The 14389-nt window shown below is 38.5% G+C and overlaps 1 protein-coding gene across 2 annotated transcripts in view; it reads left to right on the top strand.

The window, feature by feature from the left end:
- The first annotated feature begins 411 nt into the window (after window positions 1-411).
- The window catches only part of EDN1 (endothelin 1), a 37040-nt gene continuing 23062 nt past the window's right edge, over window positions 412-14389 (top strand). For both annotated transcript variants that reach the window (XM_078001356.1, XM_078001355.1), the window contains exon 1: window positions 412-731. The gene's annotated coding sequence lies outside the window, so the exon portion shown is untranslated. The remainder of the gene's footprint in view (window positions 732-14389) is intronic.

The raw sequence follows: 14389 nt of genomic DNA, 5'->3' as shown, positions 1-14389 counted from the left end.
TGGTTCCCTGTGAAACTCACTAATGTTTTATGATTATATGTCTTTTACTGTCTTTTGCCCCCCTGTCCCTCTGGAGTTTCTGATTGCCCTTATTTTTTTATAGTACTAATTGCCTTTATCATATTGTTTTTTTCAAATGCTTGATTATATCAGGTGTGTTAGCAAATTATCTCCTGGACTTAGACCACTGTTCCATAAACCTAGATCTTTTTGCACCAATCTTGGCTACTTGCTCTGCAAAGATTTGTTGAAATGTTATATGGAAAGAGGGTGTGGTGAGACACTCAAACAGTGCTGGTAGAGTATAAATTGTTACAACCACTCTAGAAAGCAAGTCGTCACTATGTGACAAAAGCTATAAACATTCAAAGACTTTGACCCTACTTTTCACTTCTAGAAATTGCTTCTAAGAAAATACTCAGAAATGTCATTCAGATTTATGTGCAAAGATGATAACTGTAACGGTGTTTATGTGAAAAAGTGGAAGGAACTTGAGTGTCCAGTTATTTGTGAGTTGTTAATAGATTGTGGAGTACTCTGGATTCATTAAAATTCATTGGTAGAGCACTTGTTGAAATCTGCTTCGAGGAAACACCTGGAAGAGAAAAGTAGCTATCTTCAAGCGACTAAAACTGAAGTATAATAAGAGAACCATGTGATTCAAGCAAGTCCTCAACAGAGCCAACAGAGTCTGCTTTCAAAGGAATCTGCAAATTGAAGGATACAAACAGGTACACTCTGAAATCTCAAGTGTGGAATTAATTGCTGTAGTGTGGCTGTGCACATGGGCAACCGTACGTACCTATGTAGCATGCATGTTCCAGACAGGTAACAGGGGCTTGATATTTTTAATGTAATGATGGTTGTGATGCTCCCAAGCAATGAGAAAGAGGATAGCTATGGATGAATGGCTGTAGGGTATAGGTAAGGATGTGAAACTGACACAGAAGGGAAGAGGTGTTATTAAATAAAGGCTGAATGTTCACACAGGGGATACAGAATATTTCCCCTAACGCTAAGGTGCTGAGGAAAGGCTGTGTGGGAGATGAGTAGATGCACCTTGAGAATTACAATGGGAATTATGTCATCAGGGAAAATCCAGGTTTCACCTGGGATGAGGCAGAGGAGGATGTATTTAAAGAACAGATTGTAAATTTCTGAGCTGCTTGGCAGCAGAACAGGGTTTCCAGAAGACATATGGTTAGAGTTAAGGAAGGGTCAAAAGGGGAAGGATGTGTCACAGAAAGGTCAGGCTGCTCTCAATGGAATGGAGAATTATAACATAGACATGGGGAGGGGGGGTCACCAGAATTAGTCCCTTAGTTAACTAGGGAGGAGAAATTCTTGGAATTGAGGGGTACAAAGCAAAGGCATCAACAGAACCAATGGGACAGAACTGGCAGCCCCGGCCTTTCAAATGAAACTTTGGAATGAACTTGGGAGGATGCCCCCACAAACTATTGTTTCAACTATCTCAGGTACACCTAATTGCCATAGGTCTATCAGCATTATTGAGGCTGACTTCATGCACAAATATTTTGGGGAAAACCTGATGGCTAAGTAATTTGAATGACTGCCTTGAAGGGAATGAAGTGGTAGGGAAGATGGATTTGGAATTACCTGTTCATTAAAGTAAAAGTATAGATGAGAGAGGGTTTGGGGTACACCAGCAAAAGACAGAAAATGCAGTATTAGCTCAAGAAACCTGGGCCAGGTTTTGTGCCTTGAGGGAGCAAGAGGCTTGTGTGGGAACCTTCTGGGACTGTGTGAAATCCTGGCTGAGTTTTGAGTCAAGGTCGACCAGATGCAGGTCTGGCTTCCCCGAGAGTGGATCTCACTCCCTTGCTGAAGCACACATCTGCTGGGAGTGGCTCTGACTTTGGACTCAAGGAAGAGTGAGAGTAAATTAGTAAATAAACTAAAACAGGAAATAAAAATGATGTATGGTTTATAAGTAGACACATAAAAATTTTCAAGGCCGGGCACGGCGGCTCATGCCTGTAATCCTAGCACTTTGGGAGGCCAAGGTGGGTGGATCACCAGAGATCAGGAGGTCGAAACCAGCCTGACCAACATGGTGAAACCCCATCTCTACTAAAAATATAAAAATTAACCGGGTGTGGTTGCGGGCACCTGTAATCCCAGCTACTCGGGAAGCTGAGGCAAGAGAATCGCTTAAACCTGGGAGGGGGAGGTTGCAGTGAGCAGAGGTTGCGCCATTGCACTCCAGTCTGGGTGACAAAAGCAAAACCCTGTCTAAAAAAAAAAAAAAAAAAATTCAATTAACCACTTGACAGTGTTTTGCTCTCCCAGTTCTCCAAATGTTTATGTTTAACCTAGGGCATAATTCAAAGTGGGTGGAGTTGTGGGAGCTGAGTGTTTATATGTTCTTTCTTATTTCTGGGTAATTATAAGGAGTCAATGTGCACATTTTCTTTAGAGCAGAACACATAACTGTGAAGACAACCCTATCATCTTAAAAATATTTGCATTTCAAATATTTTATTGGCCCAAATTTTGAGAAAGGGATCACACAGATAAAAGAAAATGTACTGCATATTCTGACAGACAAAGAAGATTCAGGGAATCTCAAATACTTTTAAGCCAGCTTGTGATCTCATTCCAGATTTCTAAGTAGCTAGACTTGAGTTTCCAAATTTCACCTGCTAAATGTACAATTTTGGGTAAATCTAGGAAACACTGTCCAGTCTTCAAACGCAGTGAAAGCAACTTCTTTGAGGAATTAGCATAAAAAGAATCTGTTACAAATGTGGGTGTACAAGTGCAAATTTTTGATGGAGAACAAAAATTCACCCAAGCTCTGGTTGTTAGCTCTGCTTTCACACAGGGTACTAGGCATTCACAGACCAGCCCCATTTTTCATTCCTTTGACATAGTCCAGCCCCACCTCTTTGGGTTTGTAGAAAGACTTCTATCTTCCTGATACTCATTTCTTGACTTCCATCATCAGAGTTCTCACGGAAAAACCTTTCACCACCATAAATCAAGTTGGATGTTATTGATACTTGGCCTGGAGTTACACAAACACAATGAGATCGTGGAAGAGAGGGTTAAATGGATTATTCTGGACATCTTTCATGAAAATTGAGGCTCCTCACATTTCTCTCCTGTTTTCTTTTTCTGAGTAGCTTCTTAATTTCAGTATCATTTTCTTTATCCTTTCCAGTTCCTTGATAAGAAAAGGAAGGAATGTGTTTCCTAGAAACTGTCTTTGTGAACTAACCTTTGCATTTTAAGTGATACTTCTGTTGTCTTGATTTCTAAAGATCATAAAGGTCTAGCTTTCCTAAAACTTAAGTTTGAGTTCATGAATTGTTATTTTGAACCTCACTGAAATGTTTAAAATTATTTCCATTGAGGAAAAAATTTCATTCTACCAATACAACTATTTTTATCTGTAACACTCAAGGGGTTTTGTTGAGTGAAGAATGAAGAGTAATTCCTAATATAAAATGAATAGGCATGTAAGCTTTCATAGTAATACGAATATTCTCATTTTTCCTACGGGTAGGTCTTTGCTCATCAAGATCCCAATGGCTCTAGTAAGAGAAGAAACCCAGGCACCTGAAGCAGTACAGATGGTAGCAAGGGCTTGTGATTAGGAGCTTGGAGTATAAGAGAGCACAACTCTGGCTTGAATCTTTAGCTCCAATAACTGTATAGACGTGAAAAAAGATTCTTTACCTCTCTACTCCTCAGTGTTTGTAGGCGACTAAAGTAGGTATGGAAAAGTGGGTTTCAGATAATGGTTCTGAAGGGCAGAATAATCATTTTTCCAAAAATAATAGAAGCAGATATATAAGAGAATATTATTTGAATTTCTTGTTTAAATACAGTAAGTGGGTTGGAAGGGAAAGAATTGAAGAGAGAGTGCTCTAGACCAGGGGTGTCCAATCTTTTGGATTCCTTGAGCCACATTGGAAGAAGAAGAATTGTTTTGGGCCACACATAAAACACACTAACACTAACGATAACTGATGAGCTAAAAAAAATTGCAAAAAAACTCAGTGTTTTAAGAAAGTCTACAAATTTGTGTTGGGCCTCATTCAAAGCCATCCTGGACCACATGCTGCCCATGGGCCATGGGTTAGACAATCTTGCTCTAGACAAAAGTCATGGCATGAAGATATCCTCAGAGGCAGAGATGGGGAGAACTAGAGAAGATGAGCTGGGGAGTAGGAGGAGATGAAGAAAGCAAGAGATGACTAAGACAGTCCTCTCTGCCCACAAGTTCATAATATTAATCATGGATCTTTTTTACTGGAATTTGATATCACAGGTCACTTGATTTCTTAATTGGGGATTTCTTTTATAAGTCATATCCTAAACTTTGCTGTTCCCTCTCTATTTATTTGAAAAGACAAGTCCAACACATAAAAGAGAATAAAGGGCTATACAATTTATCCTGATGTTAAGTGCAAAAGGATTGCAGAGTCAGAGATGAACGTGGGATGGAGTATGGCTGCAGGCTCCAAGGATCAAATCAGGCTTCAAGAAGTTTCCAAAATGTCAGCAGCAAGTGGAGGTCTTGTTGCTAGCTTTGACCAGGTTGTAGACAGCTTGTACTAGACCTGTCCAATGCCAAGTGAAATGTGCCTGATACGTAATAACTTCTGAATTTGTTAAGGGAATGAAAATAAGAATCTACCTGCTATGGGCTGAACTGTGTCTCTTTCCTCCTCAAATTCATTTGTTGAAGCGCTAACTCCCAGCACCTCAGAATGCCACTGTATTTGAGATAGGGTGTTTAAAGAAGTAATTACAGTAAAATGGAGTTACTACGGGGTGGTCTAACCCAGTGACTAGTGTCCTCATAAGAAGAGGAGTTTATGACAAAGACAGAAAGATACCAGACATGTACATGCACAGAGGGTCGCCCCTGTGAAGACAGAGGGAGATGGTGGCCCTCTACAAGCTAAGGAAGGAGGCTTCAGAAACATAACCCTGCTGGCATCTTGATCTTGGGCTTCTACGCTCTAGAATTGTGAGAAAGTACATGTCTGTTGTTGAAGCCACCCAGTCTGTAATTATTTGTTACGGCAGCCCTAAATAACTCATACACTACCCATTTTGTTTTACTTTCCCTTCAAATAACAATGATGTCTTAGTTACATGTGTTGTCTAGTCCCATGATAGTAACTCATTTTCTACCAGCCCTAAATGACTTATTTAGGGAGAGAGGAGAAAATAAATTTGGAGAAATGCAGAACATAATGAATGCAGAACAGAAACAAAAGTATACTTGAAAAAGTCTATAGTTGCGATGGTGTAAGGCTACCCTGGTAAGTTGAGGGAACCCTTCCCTTCTTTCCCAGTGACTCAGAGACTGGTCACTGCTTGACAAAGTTTCTCCCTAGAGAATTCACTAGTATTAGAAGAGGACGCAGAAACCAGGGCCACCCTCTTAAGTCATTGTTTCGGAGATAGGCCAGTGTGGGGGAAGATGTGATGAGACATGGAAGCTCGAATTTGAGCCTTGGTTAGGGAACTGAGCAGACCATAGGAATTGCTTGGGTGGGGAAAAATTAATTACTTGATTTTGTCTCACACTTTGATACATGCAAAATAAGTTTAGAACAAACATCAAGGAAGAAAGAGGAGCTAATAATGATTGAGTCATACCTTTTAAGGAATATGTGTCAAAGATAGCCTTGAAAGAGAAAAGAAGTGGAGAAGATACTCCAAAAACTCAAAATGGAATGTCAGGTGTGGGCAAAAAGAGTTTGGAATAACAGGGAAAGGGTTGACAGCAGAGCAGCAGCAGGGAAGAACACAATGGGACTGGTGCTATTCCAGGTGCTAATCAATGCCCTGGAACTGCTCTCACTGATCTAATGGGGATACAGGCAGGAAAGGCATAGTCCATCTTCTCCAAAATCTCCCAGCCCAGTGATGAGTACTGACAGGTAAATTGTGACAACTCTACAGACTTGTAAGTGCTGAGGTGGGAACCCATGGTGTGCACTGGGAGCACCGAGGAGGGACCTGTTTCCTGGTGCTAAGGGAAGGGGGTCAGAGGAGGCCTCCCTAGGAAAGGTGACATCTAAGCAGAGTCCTGACTGAGAGTAGGGGCTAGGCCAGCAAGGAGATGTGTGGAAGTGCATTTCAGGCCTGTGGAAAGTTTGTGAGACGAGACAGCATGACTCATTGATGGAACCACAGGAAGGTATTAAGGCCGGAGTAGAATTTCTGAAATGTGATCTTTTCTTAGTGGTAGGGAGGAAGGGCAAAGGGAGAGATGTATAGTGTCTCTCTCAGAACTTAAAAATTCTTCTTTTTTGATAATGCAGTTAATATGTGTGTACCTCATCTGGATGATTTGCATATATTCAAGAGTGATTACGGTAAAGAAGAATTTAAGACGACACCAAATCCAGCAATCTATTTTAAAATGTTTTTAATTTACACATAATTGTACATACGGGTATACCTCATTTTATTGTGCTCTCCTTTATTGCCCTTTGCAGATAATGTATTTTTTATAAATTGAAGGTTTGTGGCAACCTTGCATTGAGCAAGTCTATTGGCACCATTTTTGCAACAGAAGTGCTCACTTCATATCTCTGTGTTACATTTTGGTAATTCTTCCAACATTTCAAACTGTATCACTATTATTTTTCTGTTATGGTGGCCTGTGATCAGTGATCTTTGATGTTACTATTATAATTGCTATGGTTTAAAGGTACATTCCAAAACTCATGCTGAAACTTAATCCTCAACGTGACAATATTGGGAGCTGGGGGGCCTTTAGAAGGTGATTGAATCATGAGGACTCTGCCTTTCTGAATTGATTAACACATTCATAAATTCATGGATTTAGGGGCCTTCACAGGAGGGGAACTGGTGGCTTTCGAAGAAGAGGAAGTGAGACCTGAGATAGCACATTAACATCCTCAGCCCCCTCACCATCTGCACCACCTCAGGGTTCTGCAGAGTCCCCACCAGCAAGGAGGCCCTCACCAGAGGCAGCACTTTGACCTTGGACTTCTCAGCCTCCATAAGTATAAGAAATACATTTCTTTTCTTTATAAATCACCCAGTTTCAGGTATCCTGTTGTAAGAAACAGAAAACAGACTAAGTTCATTGGGACACCACAAACTGTGCCCATATAAGACAGCAGACCGAACCCATAATGTGTCTGCTCTGACTGCCCTACCGACTGGCTGTTCCCTCTCTCTTTTCTCTCTTCAGGCCTCTCTATTACTTGAGACTAAACAATATTGAAATTAGGCCAACTAGTAACCCTACAATGGTTTGTGTGTGAGTGTTTAGGTGAAAGGGAGGGTCACACTTCTCTCACTTTAAATCAAAAGCTGGAAATGATTAAGCTTAGTGAGGAAGGTATATCAAAAGCCGAATAGGCCAAAAGCCATGTCTCTTGAATCAAACAGTTAACCAAGTTGTGAATGCAAAGGAAAAGTTCTTAAAAGAAATTAAAAGTGCTACTCAAGGTAACACATGAATTATAAGAAAGCAGAACAGCCAGATTGTTGATATGGAGAAAGTTTTAGTGGTCTGGTTAGAAGAACAAACCAGCCACAGCATTTCCTTAAGCCAAAACCTAATCCAGAGCAAGGCCCTAACTATTCAATTCTATGAAGGCTGAGAGAGGTGAGGAAGCTGCGGAAGACAAGTATGACACTAGCAGAGGTTGGTTCACGAGATTTAAGGAAAGAAGCTATCTCCATAACATAAAAGTGCAAGGTGAAGCAGCAAGCGTTAATGTAGTAGCTACAGCAAATTATCTAGGTATCTACCTAAGATCATTGAGGAAGGTGGCTACACTAAACAACAGATCTTCAGTGTAGACAAAACAACCTTCTATTGGAAGAAGATGCTATCTAGGACTTTCATACTAGAGAGAAGTCAATGCCTGGCTTCAAAGCTTCAAAGGACAGGTTGACACTCTTGTCACAGGCAAATGCAGCTGGTAACTTTATGTTGAAGCCAGTGCTCATTTACCATTTCAAAAATCCTAGGGCCTTTAAGAATTATGCTAAAATCTGCTCTTATTTTGCCACATAAATGGAACAACAAAGCCTGGATGACAGCACATCTATTTACAGCATTATATACTGAATATTTTAAGCTCATTGTTTAGACCTATTCTTTTTTTTAAAGGCTTTCAAAATACTACTACTCATTGACAATGCACCTGGTCACCCAAGAGTTCTGATGAGGATGTACAAAGAGATTAATGTTTTCATACCTACTAACACAACATCCATTCTGTAGCCCATGGATCAAGGAGTAATTTTGACTTTCAAGCCTTGTAATTTAAGAAACTCATTTTATAATGCCATAGCTGCCATAGACAGTGATTCCTTTGATGGATCTGGGCAAAGTGAATGGAAAGCGTTCTGGAAAGGATTAACCATTCTAGAGGCAGAATAATCCCATTTAACTACTTTTTCTTCTGTTGCATATGCTTTTGAGGTCTTATCTGAACAATCCTTGCCCAGAAAAATATCACAAAATGTTTTCCCTATGTTTTCTTCTAGTAGATTTATCTTTTTAGGTCTTGCATTTAGGTATTTAATCCATTTTGAGTTGCTTTTTGTAATGATGAGAGACAGAGGTCTAGTTTTACTTTTCTGTATGTGGTTATCCAGTTTTCCTGGCACCATTTGTTGAAGAGATTGTCCTTTCCTCAATATGTGTTCTCGGCACCTTTGTCAAAATTAGTTAGCTGTAAATGTGTGGATTTATTTCTGTATCCTCTATTCTGTTCCATTGGTCTCTGTGTCTATTTTTATGCCAGTACCATGCTGTTTTGGTTACTATAACATTGTAGTACATTTTGAAGTCAGATAGTGTGATGGCTCCAGCTTTATTCTTTTTGCTCAAAATTGCTTTGGTTATTTGGAGCCTTTTCTGGTTTCATATGAATTTTAGGATTGACTTTTTTCTATTTCTGTGAAATATAATTTTGTGAAAAATATCATTGGTATTTTAAAAGGGATTGTATTGAATCTGTAGATCACTTTGAGTAGTATGGACATTTTAACAATAGTAATTCTTCCAGTCCATGAGCATGAGACCTCTTTCCATTTATTTGTGTCCTCTTCAATTCCTATCATAAATGTTTTACAGTTTTTATTGTGGAGTGTTTTCACCTCCCTGATTAAATTTATTCCTGGATATCTTAATTTTTGTAGCTAGCATAAATGAGATTGCTTTCTTTATTTCTTTTTCAGAGAGTTCTCTATTGTTTTATAGAAATGCTACTGATTTTTGCATGTTGAATTTTGCATCCTGAAACATAAATTAATTAGTTGATGAGTTCTAAAGGTTTTTTTTGATAGAGTCTTTAGGTTTTTCTATATGTAAGTTCATATCATTTGCAGACAGACACAATTTGACTTCTTCTTTTTCAATTTGAATGACCTTTCTTTCTCTTGCCTAATTGTGCTTGCCAGGACCTCCATTACTGTTTTTCAATAAAAGTGCTGAAAGTGGGCATCTTTGTCTTGTTCCAGATCTTAGAGAAAGAGCCTTAAACTTTTCCACCTTTAGTATGATTTAACTGTGGGTTTGTCATATATGGCCTTTATTGTGTTGAGGTATGTTACTTCTATTTGTTGAGAGTTTTTATTATGATGTGATGTTGAATTTTATCAAAAGCTTTTTCTACATCTATTTAAATGATTATGTGGTTTTTGTCCTTGATTCTACAATGTTTATTGATTTAGGTATGCTGAACCATCCTTGGGTCCATGGAATAAATCCCACATAATCATGATAAGTGATCTTTTTAATGAACTGTTGAATTCAACTTGCTAGTATTTTGTTAACTTTTTTTTTTTTTTTTTTTGCATCTATGTTCATCGAGGAGATTGGCCTATGGTTTCCTTTTTTGGTTATGTTCTTGTCTAGAGTTAGTATCTGGGTAATGCTGGCTTTATACAATTAATTTACCTCCTTTTCAATTTTTTGGAATAATTTGAAAGCATTGATGTTCATTTTTAAAAAATGTTTGGTAGAATTCAGCAGTGAAGCCATTTGATCCTGGGCTTTTCTTTGATGGGAGATGCTTTATTATTGATTTAATCTTGTTATTTTTTATTGTTCTGCTCTGTTTTCTGTTTCTTCATAATTCAATTTTGGTAGTATATGTACCTAGAAACTTATCCATTTCTTCTAGATTTAGCTTTTTATGAAAGTCACTTATGATCCTTTGTATTTCTAGGATCATTTCTAATGTCTCTTTTTTCACTGCTGACTTTATGTATTTGGCTTTTATCTTTATTTCATAGTTAGTCTGGCTAAAGATTGGTTGATTTTATTTATCTTTTCAAAAGAACAATTATTGGTTATATTGATCTTTTTAATATTTTTCTCTATTTTGTTTATTGCTGCTCTGATCCTTATTATTTCTTTCCTTCTACTAATTTTGGCTTTGGTTTGTTCTTGTATTTCTAGTTTCTTGAGGTACAATATTAGGTTATTTATTTGAGATTTTTCTACTTTGTTCATATAGATGTTAATTGCTATATACTTCCCTCTTAGAATTGTTTTTGCTGTATCCCATAGGTTTTGGTATATTGTATTTCCATTTTCATTTGTATTAAATTATTTATTAATTTCCTTTTTAATTTCTTTATTGACCCATTGGTCTTTCTGGAGCTGGTTTAGTTTCTATATATTTGTATGGTTTCCAAAATTTCTCCTGTTACTGATTTCTAATTTTATTCCATTGTGGTCTGAAAAGTTACTTGACATAATTTTGATTTAAAAAAATTTTTTCTTGTGGCCTAACATATGATCTATCCTGGAGAAGATTTCATGTGCTGTTGAGAAGAATGTTTATTCTGTAGCGGTTGGGTGGAATGTTCCATAATGACTGTTAGGTACATTGGGTTTACAGTGCAGTTTAAATATGATGTTTCTTTGTTGATTTTCTGTCTGAATGATCTGTCCATTGCTGAAAGTGGGGTGTTGTAGTCCTCTGCTATCATTGTATTGAGGTCTCTCCCTCCCTTTAGGTCTAATAATATTTGCTTTACATATTTGGGTGCTCAACTGCTAGTTGCACGTATATTTACAATTGTCATATGTACTACTAATGCTCTCTTTTGGTTTCTCTTTGCAGTCAAGATTATTATTGGTAGGTAAAGACTTACTCCTGCTGTTTTGTTAATTGTTTTCTGGTTGTTTTATTTATCTTTTGTCCCTTGCTTCCTCTTTTATGGCTACATTTATGTTTGGGTGATTTTCTGTAGTAATTAAGTTTTATTTCTTTCTCTGTCATTTGTGTATCTGCAGTAATACTTTTCTTTGCAGTTTTTATGGGGCTTACATAAAAAATTGTATAGTTATAATAGACTATTTTAAACTGATAATAAGATAACTTTGGTTGCATCCAAATATTCTAGACTTTTACTCTCCTTCTACAATTTTTAATTTTGCTGCTTAATTTACACCTCTTTATATTGTGTGTTCCCTAACAACTTATTGTAGCTCGACTTATCATTGACCATGTTGACTTTTTAACTCCACGGTAGAGATATGAAAGATTATGTACCAACATTATGGTAATGAAGGATTTTGAATGTGATAATAGTTTTACCTTTACCAGTGAGATTAGACTTTCGTATGTTTTATGATAGTAATTATCATCCTTTTGCTTCCAATTGGAATACTTCCTTAAGCATTTTTTGTAACGCTGGTCTAGTGGTGATGAATTCCCTCAGCTTTTGCTTGTCTGAGAAAAAATGTATTTCTCCTTCATTTCTGAAGATAGCTTTGCTGAGTATACTATTATACAGGACATTTTAATGACAGTTTGAATATATTATCTCATTTTGTTCTGGCTTGTAAGATTTCTTTTGAGGAATCTGCTCATAGTCTAATAGAAATTCTTATGTATGTGACTTGATATTTTTCTCAAAAAGCCCCCAAATTCAAAAACTTTTTTGTTTTAAGAATGTCATAAATGACTAAGCTAGAAAGAGAGAGGAAAGTAAAGTTGGAGAAATGCAGGACAATCAGTAGATGGAGAACAGAAACAAAAGTCTACATAAAAAATACAGTTGAGATGGTGTACGGCTACCATAATGTAAGGTTAAGGGAATCCTCTCTTTCTTTTTCAGTGACTCAGAGACTGGTCACTGCTTGATAAAATTTTTTTCTAGAGAATTCACTAGTATTAGAAGAGAACACAGAAACCAGGGCTACCTTTTAAACTCATTGTTTCAGATATAAGGTGAGAAGTGGTGTGTTGAGGCGGAGAAGCTGGAATTTGAGCTTTGGTTAGGAAAATAAAGAGACCATAGGAAGAGCTGCAGTGAGGAAAAATTAATTATGTGACTTCTTCTCACACTTACATACATGCAAAATAAGTTTACATAATAATTATTGAGTCATACTCTTTTTTTTTTTTGAGACAGAGTTTCACTCTTATCACCTAAGCTGGAGGGCAAAGGCGTGATCTCGGTTCACTGCAACCTCCACCTCCTTCATTCAAGCAATGCTCCTACCTCAGCTTCCGGAGTAGCTGGGATTGTAGACATGTGCCACCACGCCCCTTTTTTGGTATTTTTAGTTGAGATGGGGTTTCACCATGTTGGCCAAGCTGGCCTTGAACTCCTGACCTCAGGTGATCCACCCGCTTCGGCCTCCCAAAATGCTGGGATTACAGGCGTGGGCTGACTGCACCCAGCTGAGTCATACTCTTTAAGGAATATGTGTGTCAAAGATAGCCTTGAAAGAGAAAAGAAGTGAAGAAGATGTCTCAGAAGCTCTAAATGGAATGTCAGATGTGGACAAAAAGAGTTTGGGATGACAGGGAAAGGGTTTAGAGCAGAGCAGGAGGGAAGAACACAATGGGACTGGTGCTATTACAGGTGTTAATCAATGCCCTGGAACTGCTGTGACTGATCTAATGGGGACACAAGCAGGAAAGACACAGTCCCTCTTCTCCAAAGTCTCCCAACCTAGTGATGAGCACTGACAAGTAAATAGTGACAACTCTACAGACTTGTAAGTGCTAAGGTGGGAACCCATGGTGTGCACTGGGAGCACAGACGAGGAATCCCTTGCCTAGTGCTAAGGGAAGGGGGTCAGAAGAGGCCTCCCCAGGAAAGGTGACATCCAAACCAAGTCCTGACATAGAGTGGGGGCTAGGCCAGCAAAGATATGTGTGGAAATGCATTTCAGGCCTGTGGAAAGTTTGTGAGATGAGAGACCATGACTCATTCATGGAACCGCAGGTAGGTATTATGGCTGGGATAGAATAATTTTTCTGAAATGTGGTCTTTTCTCAGTGGTAGGGAGGAAGGGGAAAGGGAGAGATGCACAGTGTCTCTCTCAGAACTTAAACATTTTTTTTTTTTTTTTTTTTTTGAGACGGAGTCTCGCTCTGTCACCCAGGCTGGAGTGCGGTGGCCGGATCTCTGCTCACTGCAAGCTCCGCCTCCCGGGTTTACGCCATTCTCCTGGCTCAGCCTCCCGAGTAGCTGGGACTACAGGCGCTCGCCACCTCGCCCGGCTAGTTTTTTGTACTTTTTAGTAGAGACGGGGTTTCACCGTGTTAGCCAGGATGGTCTCGATCTCCTGACCTCGTGATCCGCCCGTCTCGGCCTCCCAAAGTGCTGGGATTACAGGCTTGAGCCACCGCGCCCGGCCACTTAAACATTTTAATAAGGCAATTAATGTACATGTATATATACTACAAATCATTTGGATGATTTACATATATTCAAGAGCTATAACAGTAAAGAAAATGTAAGACAATACCAAATTCAGCATTTGTTTTTCCTTTTAAAAGGATATATTTAAACACTGATGAGAGATGCACTGGAATTGTAGGCAGGACTTTTATTTTATTCATTTATTTATTTTTTCAGTTATTGCTTACCTGCAAAGTTCCTAGTCCTAACAGTAGTTCAGAAATCCACAAATTTCTGAAGTGTGAGCTAGCACCCCAATTCATCTGACCATAGGAAAGGCTTTACTGGACTGGTACAATTCAAGGGAGATTCTTGCACTGTCCTTGAGTTTCAGTAAGTGCCTTTCCTTTCAGAGATACTGGAGAATTAGAACTGTGAAGAAAGTCTTCCAGTGTACAAAACAGAAGCACAAAAAGAGCCATTGACCTTAATGGGACATTTGAGGAGGTTGTACAATTAAAAGAGGGTTGGGGTGCTAATGGGGCTTGGGGTGCTAAATAGAGGGTAGATTCTTTTCTTACCCATAAATTGTACTTGGCTTCCACATCATCCGGAAGAAATTTCATCTGTTACTTTCACTTGGTCTTCACTCTTATTTTAAAAAACCCTTCTCTTCAGAGCAGAGCAGGTATCTGGTGAATTATCACTGTGACTAAACAAATTGTCTTTTGCCCAGTAAATTTTAAATATGTATATT

The sequence above is a fragment of the Macaca mulatta genome, chromosome 4 (genome assembly GCF_049350105.2).
Source record: "Macaca mulatta isolate MMU2019108-1 chromosome 4, T2T-MMU8v2.0, whole genome shotgun sequence".
NCBI classification, from domain to species: domain Eukaryota; kingdom Metazoa; phylum Chordata; class Mammalia; order Primates; family Cercopithecidae; genus Macaca; species Macaca mulatta.
The sequence above is the reverse complement of the archived record's forward strand: the minus strand, read 5'-3'. Positions and strand labels throughout refer to the sequence as shown.